We start from the raw sequence: 14,228 nt of genomic DNA on the forward strand, positions 1-14,228 counted from the left end.
CTATGAAAAATGTTGCGAACAAATCTTATGCAAAAAAGTGTCTCTTTCAAATGATATATCATTTGTTTTATAAAAATCAGCTTTCATTTTTGATTTATCGCCACAAGTCTCCATATGGCTGCCCCATCGTGCATTTCTAAGAATATGTTGCCAAAAATTGTTTTTAAAATATTTAATGTTTCAAATTTAATATAATTTTTTATAAATTCTTACTTTATTAATATAATTTTTTATAAATTCTTACTTTGTAGCACTTTCTGGATAAATATAATGATTAATTGTAAATATTATTAACAGTTTAAGTGCAAGTTTAATTTTTGCATATTTAAGTCGTAATAAGTGTATATCACACGTATAAGTTTCAAAATTTTGTTGGAGACATTAATACATATTTTGCAACCACAAAATTAAAAACAGAAGTGTAAAAGTAATAAACTATTGTAATAGATATTGATTGAGTTATTTACTTCAAAAAGAATATAAAATTGACTGAAATACATTCCAAAACTAATTGATAAGTACAGCGATGGGTTTTAATCTTATTTGAAGGAGTACCTAAGATCATTTATTTGATCTCTCAAATAATTCCAATCTAAACAATCAATTCCTTTACAACTCTTTCCTCAACTACTGAAATTAATACAAACATCTAAAATAGGTCCAATTTAACATAGAGAGAGGCGGAAAAAACACGTGCTTAAATATATTTTACTATACGGTAAATTAAATACAATTGCTTAGCGCAATTTTCACACTACAAATTTTCAAAATGTATGAGAAAAAAACCCATAAAAACCTGAAAACAATTTGTGGTGTTTAAACTAAAAATGTACTTATTTAAAAGATATAAAACAAATGGTCGGTTTTTATTTATTTGCAAAAAAAAAAAAAGAAAAACCATAGAAAATTAAAAATAACTTTTAAAATAAAAACATATTGAGTCATCCCAACGAAAAAAGTAATTGTGAAAAACAGGACTATTTGCTTTAAATTTAGATACCAAACAAGAAGTGGGAATACTTAATATTGAACGAAACGAAAAATGAAACTTACATGTAATTTCGGCATTTCGTTAAAGATTCTTCTTTAGGTTTTATAATTAAGTTTTATAAAATTAAAACATTTTTCGAAGATTTGTTTTAAATGTTAATATTTATTTTAATTAATAGGTGGGTTGTTAAGTTTTTATATAAATTAATTTATTATCTCTCTTAAAATTAATTATTTTTCGTTTGTAACTAAATGCAGATAAAACTTAATGCATGTCTAAACATGCACTCCAGGTTAACATAAGTATAAATTAAGAATGAACTAAAACTGAACTAGAACAGAACTAGAACAGAACTAGAACAGAACTAAAACAGAACTAGAACAGAACTAGAACAGAACTAGAACAGAACTAGAACAGAACTAGAACAGAACTAGAACAGAACTAGAACAGAACTAGAACAGAACTAGAACAGAACTAGAACAGAACTAGAACAGAACTAGAAAAGAACTAGAACAGAACTAGAACAGAACTAGAACAGAACTAGAACTAGAACAGAACTGAACTGAACTGAACTGAACTAGAACAGAACTAGAACTGAACTGAACTGAACTGAACTAGAACAGAACTAGAACTAGAACAGAACTAGAACAGAACTAGAACAGAACTAGAACAGAACTAGAACAGAACTAGAACAGAACTAGAACAACTAGAACAGAACTAGAACATAACTAGAACAGAACTAGAACAGAACTAGAACACAACTAGAACAGAACTAGAACAGAACTAGAACAGAACTAGAACAGAACTAGAACAGAACTAGAACAGAACTAGAACAGAACTAGAACAGAACTAGAACAGAACTAGAACAGAACTAGAACAGAACGAAACAGAACTAGAACAGAACTAGAACAGAACTAGAACGAACTAGAACAGAACTAGAACAGAACTAGAACAGAACTATAACAGAACTAGAACAGAACTAGAAAGAACTGAACAGAACTAGAACAGAACTAGAAAAGAACTAGAACAGAACTAGAACAGAACTAGAACAGAAACTAGAACAACTAGAACAGAACTATAAACTGAACTAGAACTGAACTAATGAAATAGAACTGAACTAGAACTGATTTAGAACTGAATTAGAACTGAACTAGAAGAACTAGAACTGTACTAGAACTGAACTAGAACTGAACTAGAACTGAACTAGAACTGAACTAGAACTGAACTAGAACTGAACTAGAACTGAACTAGAACTGAACTAGAACTGAACTAGAACTAAACTAGAACTGAACTAGAACTGAACTAGAACTGAACTAGAACTGAACTAAACTAGAACTGAACTAGAACTGAACTAGAACTGAACTAGAAGTAGTATCATGAAATCCGTACCGGATTTCAGAAAACCATGAAACTAACAATACAATTTTCAATTCTTTTACTTTTTCGTTTTTAAAATGTCGATTTTTCGTTTTTATTTTTAAAATAAAAATAAATAAATTTTTTTATAATTTTATTTTGTTAAAATTGTTTATTTTTTAAATTTTTAATAATTTATTAAACAAATAATGTTTATTTTCTTATTTAATTTAATTTGTTTATCATGTAACATTTTTTGTTAAAATTATATAATTTATTTTTTAAATTTGTTGCATTCGCTTTATTAACAATTATTATTTTTTAGTTTTATAACTTTATCACTTTGATACATATTTTTTTTTTTTATTAATTTAATATTTTCATTATTTTCACTTCAAATTTTCCAACCGAAATAAAACCGCTTTAAAATTTAATTCAAACCAATTGTTCTCAAGTGTTTCGCGTAGTAAGGAAAACTAATCAACCCGATTCACTTTTTATTACATGACAGATAAAAAGCAACACGAAAAACCCAGCGTGAGTAAAAAATTTGAAAATTTTATTTGAAAACAAACCGATAAAATAAACGAACGTACAACAAAAACACACCAACTGAGAATGAAAGTGAACGAAAATGAAAACAGAAAATACAATTTGCAAATAAATTTTTAAAGAAGAAGAAGACACATAACACACACATAGAAAAATAAACAAATGTAAAAGGAAAACTTTACGAATTACTTGTAACATTTTCCTTTTATTTTAATGTTTTAGTTTTTTTTTCGTCTTGATTATATTAATAAATAAAAACAACAAAAAGTAAAGCAACTTTAACAACAATATTTTACATTAAACGAAAAAAAAAAAACAAACAACATGCGGTTCCAAGCGGTTCCGTGTACTGAAGAAACACTTCCAACATGTGAATGGAGTGTATTTTTATCAATTTTGAGTACGAATTTTAATAAACAACAACAATCACCAAACAATACGAAGAAGAACGAGGAGTTTGTTTAACTGTAAATTGTTGTTAGAGTACAAGTGTATGTGTGAGATATGTTCTCACATGTTAAAACATAAACATGTAAATAAATATACAGTTACATATGTGAGACAGAGATGGGAAACTAAATTGAAAATAAACTAGAAGTGGACTAGGTTATAATCGGACTCGAACTAAATCGATGTATGAACTTAAACTTGATCAGAATTGAAATTAAATCAGAACTGAAACAGATTTATATAAAAATAGTTCTGTTCTATGTAGTTCAGTTCTAGTTCTGTTCTAGTTCAGTTCTAGTTCTGTTCTAGTTCTGTTCTAGTTCTGTTCTAGTTCTGTTCTAGTTCTGTTCTAGTTCTGTTCTAGTTCTGTTCTAGTTCTGTTCTAGTTCTGTCTAGTTCTGTCTAGTTCTGTTCTAGTTCTGTTCTAGTTCTGTTCTAGTTCTGTTCTAGTTCTGTTCTAGTTCTGTTCTAGTTCTGTTCTAGTTCTGTTCTAGTTCTGTTCTAGTTCTGTTCTAGTTCTGTTTGTTCTGTTCTGTTCTGTTCTGTTCTGTTCTGTTCTGTTCTGTTCTAGTTCTGTTCTAGTTCTGTTCTAGTTCTGTTCTAGTTCTGTTCTTTTCTAGTTCTTTTTTCTAGTTCTTTTCTAGTTCTTTTCTAGTTCTTTTCTAGTTCTGTTTCTAGTTCTTTTCTAGTTCTGTTCTAGTTCTGTTCTAGTCTGTTTCTAGTTCTGTTCTAGTTCTGTTCTATTCTGTTCTAGTTCGTTAGTTCTAGTTCTGTTCTATTTCTGTTCTAGTTCTGTTCTAGTTCTGTTCTAGTTATGTTCTAGTTCTGTTCTAGTTCTGTTCTAGTTCTGTTCTAGTTCTGTTCTAGTTCTGTCTAGTTCTAGTTCTGTTCTAGTTAGTAGTTCTGTTCTAGTTCTGTTCTAGTTCTGTTCTAGTTCTGTTCTAGTTCTGTTCTAGCTCTGTTCTAGTTCTGTTCTAGTTATGTTCTAGTTATGTTCTAGTTCTGTTCTAGTTCTGTTCTAGTTCTGTTCTAGTTCTGTTCTAGTTCTGTTCTAGTTCTGTTCTACTTCTGTTCTAGTACTGTTCTAGTTCTGTTCTAGTTCTGTTCTAGTTCTGTTCTAGTTCTGTTCTAGTTCTGTTCTAGTTCTGTTCTAGTTCTGTTCTAGTTCTGTTCTAGTTCTGTTCTAGTTCTGCTCTAGTTCTGTTTGTAGTTCTGTTCTAGTTCTGTTCTAGTTGTGTTCTTGTTTTGTTCTAGTTCTGTTCTTGGAGCACTTTCTTTGCCACTGCCAGGCATTCGTCGAAGTAAGATCCAAGTATCTTGGAAGTGATGTTATTCCGGAAATAACATTCCTGACTAACACTGACTGGAAGATTCTTAGGAATTACTTTCAGGAAACTGAGTTTTTGAACACTGAAAAATAATTCATTCAGGTCTCTTTTTTCATGATAAGGAGCGCACAGCAGGCCCGATAGTGGCCTAGGTGTATTTCTTCGGATTTGATGTAATATACACCCTCCTATCAACCTACCTACCTACCTATCTAGTTCTGTTCTAGTTCTGTTCTAGTTCTGTTCTAGTTCTGTTCTAGTTCTGTTCTAGTTCTGTTCTAGTTCTGTTCTGTTCTAGTTCTGTTCTAGTTCTGTTCTAGTTCTGTTCTAGTTCTGTTCTAGTTCTGTTCTAGTTCTGTTCTAGTTCTGTTCTAGTTCTGTTCTAGTTCTGTTCTAGTTCTGTTCTAGTTCTGTTCTAGTTCTGTTCTAGTTCTGTTCTAGTTCTGTTCTAGTTCTGTTCTAGTTCTGTTCTAGTTCTGTTCTAGTTCTGTTCTAGTTCTGTTCTAGTTCTGTTCTAGTTCTGTTCTAGTTCTGTTCTAGTTCTGCTCTAGTTCTGTTCTAGTCCTGTTCTAGTTCTGTTCTAGTTCTGCTCTAGTTCTGTTCTAGTCCTGTTCTAGTTCTGTTCTAGTTCTGTTCTAGTCTTGTTCTAGTTCTGTTCTAGTTCTGTTCTAGTTCTGTTCTAGTTCTGTTCTAGTTCTGTTCAAGTTCAGTTCTATAACAAAACTTCCCATCCCTGCTTTGTGCCTCACATTTGAGAGTTATTGTGATACCGTGTCTGTATATGTTAAGTTCTTCTTGTATTCAAGAGAGATTTATTTGTTGGTATTAAAAATGATTGATAAGAATTAAATCAACATTTAAGACAAATTTGAAGTGTAAATAACCATAACTGAACAAACAAAATATATAGCGATTACAGACTTCATCTGTTTCTTTAAAGAGTAACGATTTGATAATGAAATAGAACACACAAGGTAATATATAAATAGTAAGTATAAGGTGAGTTTTATAGGGGCTGATGTTAATGTAAAAAAATTTTGTCAATAAGAAGATCAGTAGAAAAGAGAAATCTTAAAAAAGTAATCGTATTATCAGGTAAAGGTGATCATTTTGTTTCTGACAAAAGATTAATATATATGATCCTTGGGGTTTAATTAAAAAATTATCAGTCTCATAGTTAGCAACTGAAATATATGCTGCAAAGAGCAAAAATTAACCGAAACGCTTGATCTGCTAAGTGATCGATCGGTTTAATTTACAAAACATAAATATTTTCTTTGAAGAATATAGATCATTTATAAATTTCTAAACAAAAAATAAACCAAGATTTCATATTCTATAACCAATCTTTTTTATGATGCTTTTTCATCTAAAGAATAAATTCCTTTAAATCTCTTCTTTATATTTCAATAACTAAATCAAAACAAACTTAAAGTAATATTAAACAATTTCAATTGCTATTTGTACATACCCAATCGTAAAGAGTAAATAGATCCATTATATGAAATTTGCCATTAATTTATGACGATGTACACCAACATGTTCCCATCAAGGTGGAACGTAAGTGGATGGTATTGAACAGAGAGAGCACAAATGTAGATCAAAGAGAATGATTTTTGATTGTTTTTTTAAAAGTGCAACAAAAATTTAACACAAAAATATACTTTTTGAGGCCGCGTAGTTTTGTAAAATAAAAATGATTTTAATGTTTTTCAAACAAAAATGACGTTGACTTTGTAAAAAGGGCAGGCGACAGTGATCATACAAAACTAATGTCTAAACATTTGTCAAATTTTTTTATATTAATATTCTTTATTTCAAAATTTATTTCAAATAAGAATTTACAAAACATTTAGTTAGATTTTTGAATAATTTTCTCAATTTTTTACGATTTTTTAAGGGTAATACTTTTTTTAGGTTATAATTATAAATTTCACGTAATTTTCTTTTATTTTTTAGAAAATTTTAAACAATTCTTTTTCTGGGATTCAATTTTTACAAAAATTTTCTTCTCAACAACCAATTATTTGTTTCCACTAAACTAAGAAACTAAAAACTATTTTTTCTAATATTTTTCTTAATAATTTTCCGTCTCCATTTTGTGTATAAATTTGGAATTTAAAATTCCTTTTAATTTTTTTAAGAAAATTCTAAACGTTTTGAACTAAATAACGCGCCAATTGCAACTAAACTAAAAACAAAATTATCGAATATCTAGAAAAATTTTTATAAAGAAAATGTTGCATTTGAGAAGAAAAATTTTCTTCCTCCTCCGCCTCATTTGCTCAACCATATCAATTCATTAAACTTGGAGATCTTTCAACTCTTGAAATTTTGTTTATTCTCGTAAATCTTAGACACAACGAAACGCACTCATAACTACAACTTGTATTCTTCTTAAATGATTTGTTTTTATTTTCTATAATTTTTATGGAAAAACATCAAGTGTTTCTGGTGGAAAGGGAGATGGAACAGAATTGAGGCGACAGGCGATCGTTCAGGATAACCAAGAGATTATTAAGAGAAACTAGAACAGGACTAGAACAGAACTATAACAGAACTATAACAGAACTAGAACAGAACTAGAACAGAACTAGAACATAACTAGAACATAACTAGAACAGAACTAGAACAGAACGAGAACAGAACTAGAACAGAACTAGAACAGAACTAGAACAGAACTAGAACAGAACTAGAACAGAACTAGAACTGAACTAGAGCAGAACTAGAACAGAACTAGAACAGTACTAGAACAGAACTAAAACAGAACTAGAACAGAACTAGAACAGAAGTAGAACAGAACAGAACTAGAACAGAACTAGAACAGAACTAGAACAGAACTAGAACAGAACTAGAACAGAACTAGAACAGAACTAGAACAGAACTAGAACAGAACTAGAACAGAACTAGAACAGAAGTAGACAGAACAGAACTAGAACAGAACTAGAACAGAACTAGAACAGAACTAGAACAGAACTAGAACAGAACTAGAACAGAACTAGAACAGAACTAGAACAGAACTAGAACAGAACTAGAACAGAACTAGAACAGAACTAGAACAGAACTAGAACAGAACTAGAACAGAACTAGAACGAACTAGAACAGAAACTAGAACAGAACTAGAACAGAACTAGAACAGAACTAGAACTAGAACAGAACTAGAACAGAACTAGAACAGAACTAGAACAGAACTAGAACAGAACTAGACAGAACTAGAACAGAACTAGAACAGAACTAAACAGAACTAGAACAGAACTAGAACAGAACTAGAACAGAACTAGAACAGAACTAGAACAGAACTAGAACAGAACTAGAACAGAACTAGAACAGAACTAGAACAGAACTAGAACAGAACTAGAACAGAACTAGAACAGAACTAGAACAGAACTAGAACAGAACTAGAACAGAACTAGAACAGAAACTAGAACAGAACTAGAACAGAACTAGAACAGAACTAGAACAGAACTAGAACAGAACTAGAACAGAACTAGAACAGAACTAGAACAGAACTAGAACAGAACTAGAACAGAACTAGAACAGAACTAGAACAGAACTAGAACAGAACTAGAACAGAACTAGAACAGAACTAGAACAGAACTAGAACAGAACTAGAACAGAACTAGAACAGAACTAGAACAGAACAGAACTAGAACAGAACTAGAACAGAACTAGAATAGAACTAGAACAGAACTAGAACAGAACTAGAACAGAACTAGAACAGAACTAGAACAGAACTAGAACAGAACTAGAACAGAACTAGAACAGAACTAGAACAGAACTAGAACAGAACTAGAACAGAACTAGAACAGAACTAGAACAGAACTAGAACAGAACTAGAACAGAACTAGAACAGAACTAGAACAGAACTAGAACAGAACTAGAACAGAACTAGAACAGAACTAGAACAGAACTAGAACAGAACTAGAACAGAACTAGAACAGAACTAGAACAGAACTAGAACAGAACTAGAACAGAACTAGAACAGAACTAGAACAGAACTAGAACAGAACTAGAACAGAACTAGAACAGAACTAGAACAGAACTAGAACAGAACTAGAACAGAACTAGAACAGAACTAGAACAGAACTAGAACGAACAGAACAGAACTAGAACAGAACTAGAACAGAACTAGAACAGAACTAGAACAGAACTAGAACAGAACTAGAACAGAACTAGAACAGAACTAGAACAGAACTAGAACAGAACTAGAACTGAACTAGAACAGAACTAGAACAGAACTAGAACAGAACTAGAACAGAACTAGAACAGAACTAGAACAGAACTAGAACAGAACTAGAACAGAACTAGAACAGAACTAGAACAGAACTAGAACAGAACTAGAACAGAACTAGAACAGAACTAGAACAGAACTAGAACAGAACTAGAACAGAACTAGAACAGAACTAGAACAGAACTAGAACAGAACTAGAACAGAACTGGAACAGAACTAGAACAGAATTAGAACAGAACTAGAAATGAACTAGAATTACAACTGAACTAGAACTGCTTTAGAATTATAAAAAATTTGTCGCCTGCAGTTTTCTGCTTTAATTACAGCTAGTCCCTTAGACAACCAAGTGCCAAAGATTTTGTTTTTCCCAAACAAAATGGGACACACATTCGTATAAATAAACATTTGGAAGTACATATACATATAGTTTCATGGAGCATCAAAAAAAAATAGTATTGAGTGGGACACATAGACACTGCGTAGCACTTTGACAAAGTGCTGAAAAATAAAACAGATATTTTTCAGAATATTTTGTTTTTATAAGAAAAAAACAAGACATTTTTCTTATAAATTCTCATTTTTTCGAAATGAAAAACATGTCTAAAGTGTGCCGCTACTCAAATATCAAACGGAAAAATGAAATCATCATTCCGATAATTACACAGTTTAAGAATTTTTGGACAAAATTTATTTTTATGGGAAATGTGAAAAATAAGAAATTGACAAAGTTGGAATTTTTGGGGATTAATACAAAATAAAATAATTAAAATTCCTGGGCTTTTAGAAAGTAATATGATTTTTGAAGGAGACTATTAACAAAAAACAGTAACAGATCTAGCAATAAGTTTAATGTATAACATAAAAATAACTAAAAATAAGGCAAAAGTGTAGTTCTAGTTCAGTTCTAGTTCAGTTTTAGTTCAGTTCTAGTTCAGTTCTAGTTCAGTTCAGTTCTAGTTCTAGTTCAGTTCTAGTTCAGTTCAGTTCTAGTTCAGTTCAGTTCTAGTTCAGTTCTAGTTCAGTTCTAGTTCAGTTCTAGTTCAGTTCTAGTTCAGTTCTAGTTCAGTTCTAGTTCAGTTCTAGTTCAGTTCTAGTTCAGTTCTAGTTCAGTTCTAGTTCAGTTCTAGTTCAGTTCTAGTTCAGTTCTAGTTCAGTTCTAGTTCAGTTCAGTTCTAAGTTCTAATTCAGTCAGTTCTAGTTCAGTTCTAGTTCAGTTCTAGTTCAGTTCTAGTTCAGTTCTAGTTCAGTTCTAGTTCAGTTCTAGTTCAGTTCAGTTCTAGTTCAGTTCTAGTTCAGTTCTAGTTCAGTCAGTTCTAGTTCAGTTCAGTTCTAGTTCAGTTCTAGTTCAGTCTAGTTCAGTTCTAGTTCTAGTTCAGTAGTTCAGTTCTAGTTCAGTCTAGTTCAGTTCTAGTTCAGTTCTAGTTCAGTTTCTAGTTCAGTTCGTAGTTCAGTTCTAGTTCAGTTCTAGCTTCAGTTCTAGTTCAGTTCTAGTTCAGTTCTAGTTTCAGTTCTAGTTCAGTTCTAGTTCAGTTCTAGTTCAGTTCTAGTTCAGTTCTAGTTTCAGTCTTAGTTCAGTTCTAGTTCAGTTCTAGTTCTAGTCAGTTCTAGTTCAGTTTCTAGTTCAGTTCTAGTTCAGTTCTAGTTCAGTTCTAGTTCAGTTCTAGTTCAGTTCTAGTTCAGTTCTAGTTCAGTTCTAGTTCAGTTCTAGTTCAGTTCTAGTTCGTTCTAGTTCAGTTCTAGGTTCAGTTCTAGTTCAGTTCTAGTTCAGTTCTAGTTCAGTTCTAGTTCAGTTCTAGTTCAGTTCTAAGTTCAGTTCTAGTTCAGTTCTAGTTCAGTTCTAGTTCAGTTCTAGTTCAGTTCTAGTTCAGTTCTAGTTCGTTCTAGTTCAGTTCTAGTTCAGTTCTAGTTCAGTTCTAGTTCAGTTCTAGTTCAGTTCAGTAGTTTCAGTTCTAGTTCAGTTCTAGTTCAGTTCTAGTTCAGTTCTAGTTCAGTTCTAGTCCAGTTCTAGTTCAGTTCTAGTTCAGTCTAGTTCAGTTCTAGTTCAGTTCTAGTCCAGTTCTAGTTCAGTTCTAGTTCAGTTCTAGTTCTGTTCTAGTTTAGTTCTAGTTCAGTTCTAGTTCTGTTCTAGTTCAGTTCTAGTTCTGTTCTAGTTCAGTTCTAGTTCTGTTCTAGTTCAGTTCTCTGTTCTAGTTCAGTTCTAGTTCTGTTCTAGTTCTGTTCTAGTTCTGTTCTAGTTCTGTTCTAGTTCTGTTCTAGTTCAGTTCTAGTTCTGAATCTAGTTCTGTTCTAGTTCAGTTCTAGTGCTGTTCTAGTTCTGTTCTAGTTCTGTTCTAGTTCTGTTCTAGTTCTGTTCTAGTTCTGATCTAGTTCTGTTCTAGTTCTGTTCTAGTTCTGTTCAAGTTCTGTTCTAGTTCTGTTCTAGTTCTGTTCTAGTTCTGTTCTAGTTCAGTTCTAGTTCTGTTCTAGTTCAGTTCTAGTTCTGTTCTAGATCTAGTTCTGTTCTAGTTCAGTTCTAGTTCAGTTCTAGTTCTGTTCTAGTTCAGTTCTAGTTCTGTTCTAGTTCTGTTCTAGTTCTGTTCTAGTTCTGTTCTAGTTCTGTTCTAGTTCTGTTCTAGTTCTGTTCTAGTTCTGTTCTAGTTCTGTTCTAGTTCTGTTCTAGTTCTGTTCGAGTTCTGTTCTAGTTCTGTTCTAGTTCTGTTCTAGTTCTGTTCTAGTTCTGTTCTAGTTCTGTTCTAGTTCTGTTCTAGTTCTGTTCTAGTTCTGTTCTAGTTCTGTTCTAGTTCTGTTTTAGTTCTGTTCTAGTTGAGAAATCCAAAAATGTTGACTTAAAATTATGAATAAAAATCCTTATAGTTTTTAATAATAATTATTTATTTGTTTATTTAAAATAAAAATGTTAAATAAAAAACTCTTAAATATTTTATAGTAGAAGCAACTATTTACTATAAAAAATTTAGCTATTTTATGTGAAAATGTAAAAATTTATAAAAATATTAAATACTTAAGTTAAAATCTTGTATATAAATTTTATATTTTATTTTTAATCTACTATAAAAAAAGAATAAATTTCTATATAAAAAAAAAACAAATATTTTGGCAATAAATTTGAGCATTAGATTTTCAAATATATATTATTAAAAAAGACATAAATTATTGTTAGTTTTGTTACGTTTTTAATGAGTTAAAATAACTACATTTTTAAGGCAAATTGTTTATTTTATTGAGGATTATTTGAATAATATTCAAATTCCTTTATAAGTTTTGTTTTTTTTTTTTTAGTTAAGACACTGGTTGTTTCTTTTAAAAGTTATTTTCAAACAAATATTTTATAACAATTTTATGTTAAAAATTTAATTTATATTGTTAAATTACAATTTGATTGTCAAGTTATAGTGTATAATATTATGTTAAGGTTAAGTTTAATTAAATGTTTAATAATTTATAATAAAAAAAAATGAATAGCTACACAAATTTTTTTTAAAATATTAAAAATAATAATAAACAAATTATTTTGTTATTTAAAATTATAATTATAAATGAAATGCAAGAATCTGTTATTATTTAAATAAACACATTTACTTCCACAGTTTAAAATAACTTCTAATTAAAATTTGTAAATTATGTTTTAAAATAGTTTTTAAAATTATAAAAAAGTTTAATAATTGAAAATTAAAATAAATGATATTTTATTAAATATCACTGGTTTTTTTTTCTTAGAATGTTTTGGTGTTTTTTCTTAATTGTTTTAAAACTTTAAATTGCAATTTTTCATACTTATTGCATTTTTAATGTTTTTTCTTTCAAATTTTGTTAAAATCTAATTTAACAAGTTTGAATTGTATTAGAATTGTTAATAAAATTATTGTTAATTTACTTGTTTAATTGAAATTTACACAATTAAAAGTAAAATACAAAAACCTTCTGATATAAATTACTAAAAACCTCTATTCCCTTATTAAAAACAAAAACTTTTTTCAAAAGCTTTAATATTTTTTTTATTTTTCTCCATCTTTTTTCCCCTCATAACAAGTTTTTTGGCTAAAATTGTTAATGGAAAGCAATATTTTAATAAATAAAAGCTTTTTTAATAAGAAAGCTTTCTATAAATTTTTGAAAAAAAACTTTTTACAAAAAAAAAACTTTTTAATGGATGTAGTAATAAGCATTTCTAAACATTTTTGGAAAAAACTTTAAAAAGTTTTAAATGTCAAAAAAGCTTTTTAAGTTTTTCTATGAAAAAATCCTTTTTAGGCTTTTCTATGAAAAAAGCTTTTAATTTTCTTATGATAAAAGCTTTTCTTAAGCTTTTCTATGAAAAAAAGCTTTTTAAGCTTTTCTATTAAAAAAGCTTTTTTAAGCTTTTCTATGAAAAAAACTTTTTCAAGCTTTTCTATAAAAAAAGCTTTTTTAAGCTTTTCTAAAAAGAAAGCTTTTCATTTTCTTATGATAAAAGCTTTTCTATGCAAAAAGCTTTTTTAAGCTCTTCTATGAAAAAAGATTTTTTAAGCTTTTCTATGAAAAAAGCTTTTAATTTTCTTATGATAAAAGCTTTTATATAAGAAACTTTTTTATGGATTTTATAAAGCTTTTTTATGAAAAGCCATAAGCTCTTCTTTGAAAAAAGCTTGTTCTTACAAAAATTCTATAATTTTTTGGATACATTTTTAAAAAGTTTTAAACCAAAGCTTTTTTATGAAAAAAAGCTTTTTAAGCTTTTCTATAAAAAAGTTTTTTATGATAAAAAAAAACTTAAAAAAAAAAAACATTTTTTTGGATACAATAAAGCTTTTCAATTAAATTAAAAATGCTTTTTTATAAAATTTTTTGGACAAATTTTTAAAAAAGCTTTTCTATGAAAAAGCTTGTTAAGCTGTTATATCAAAAAAAGCTTTTTTAAGTTTTTCTATGAAAAAGGGTTTTTTTATGAAAAGATTTCTATAATTTTTTGGACAAATTTTCAAAAAGTTTTAAATTTAAAAAAAAAACTTTTTAAGCTCTTCTATGAAAAAGCTTTTTAACATTTTCTATGAAAAAGCTTTTCTATGAAATAAAGTTTTTTAAGCTTTTTTATGAAAAAAAATACTTACAAAATAGAAAAACTTTTAAATGAAAAAAAGCTTTTTAAGCTTTTGGATAAATAAGCTTATTAGGGCTATTGTATAAAGAAGCATTTTTAAGCTTTTGCATAAAAGAGCTTAAAAAAATTTGTTATAAAAAAGTTTAAAAGCTTTTTAAGCTTTTGTATAAAAAAGCTTTTTTTAGCTTTTGTATAAAAAAGCTTTTTTAAGCTTTTGTATAAAAAAGCTTTTTTTAGCTTTTG

This window comes from Lucilia sericata, unplaced genomic scaffold, assembly GCF_015586225.1.
Source record: "Lucilia sericata isolate MDLA Ls3-8-SP2 unplaced genomic scaffold, ASM1558622v1 Contig002435F_arrow, whole genome shotgun sequence".
Taxonomy (NCBI): Eukaryota; Metazoa; Arthropoda; class Insecta; order Diptera; family Calliphoridae; genus Lucilia; species Lucilia sericata.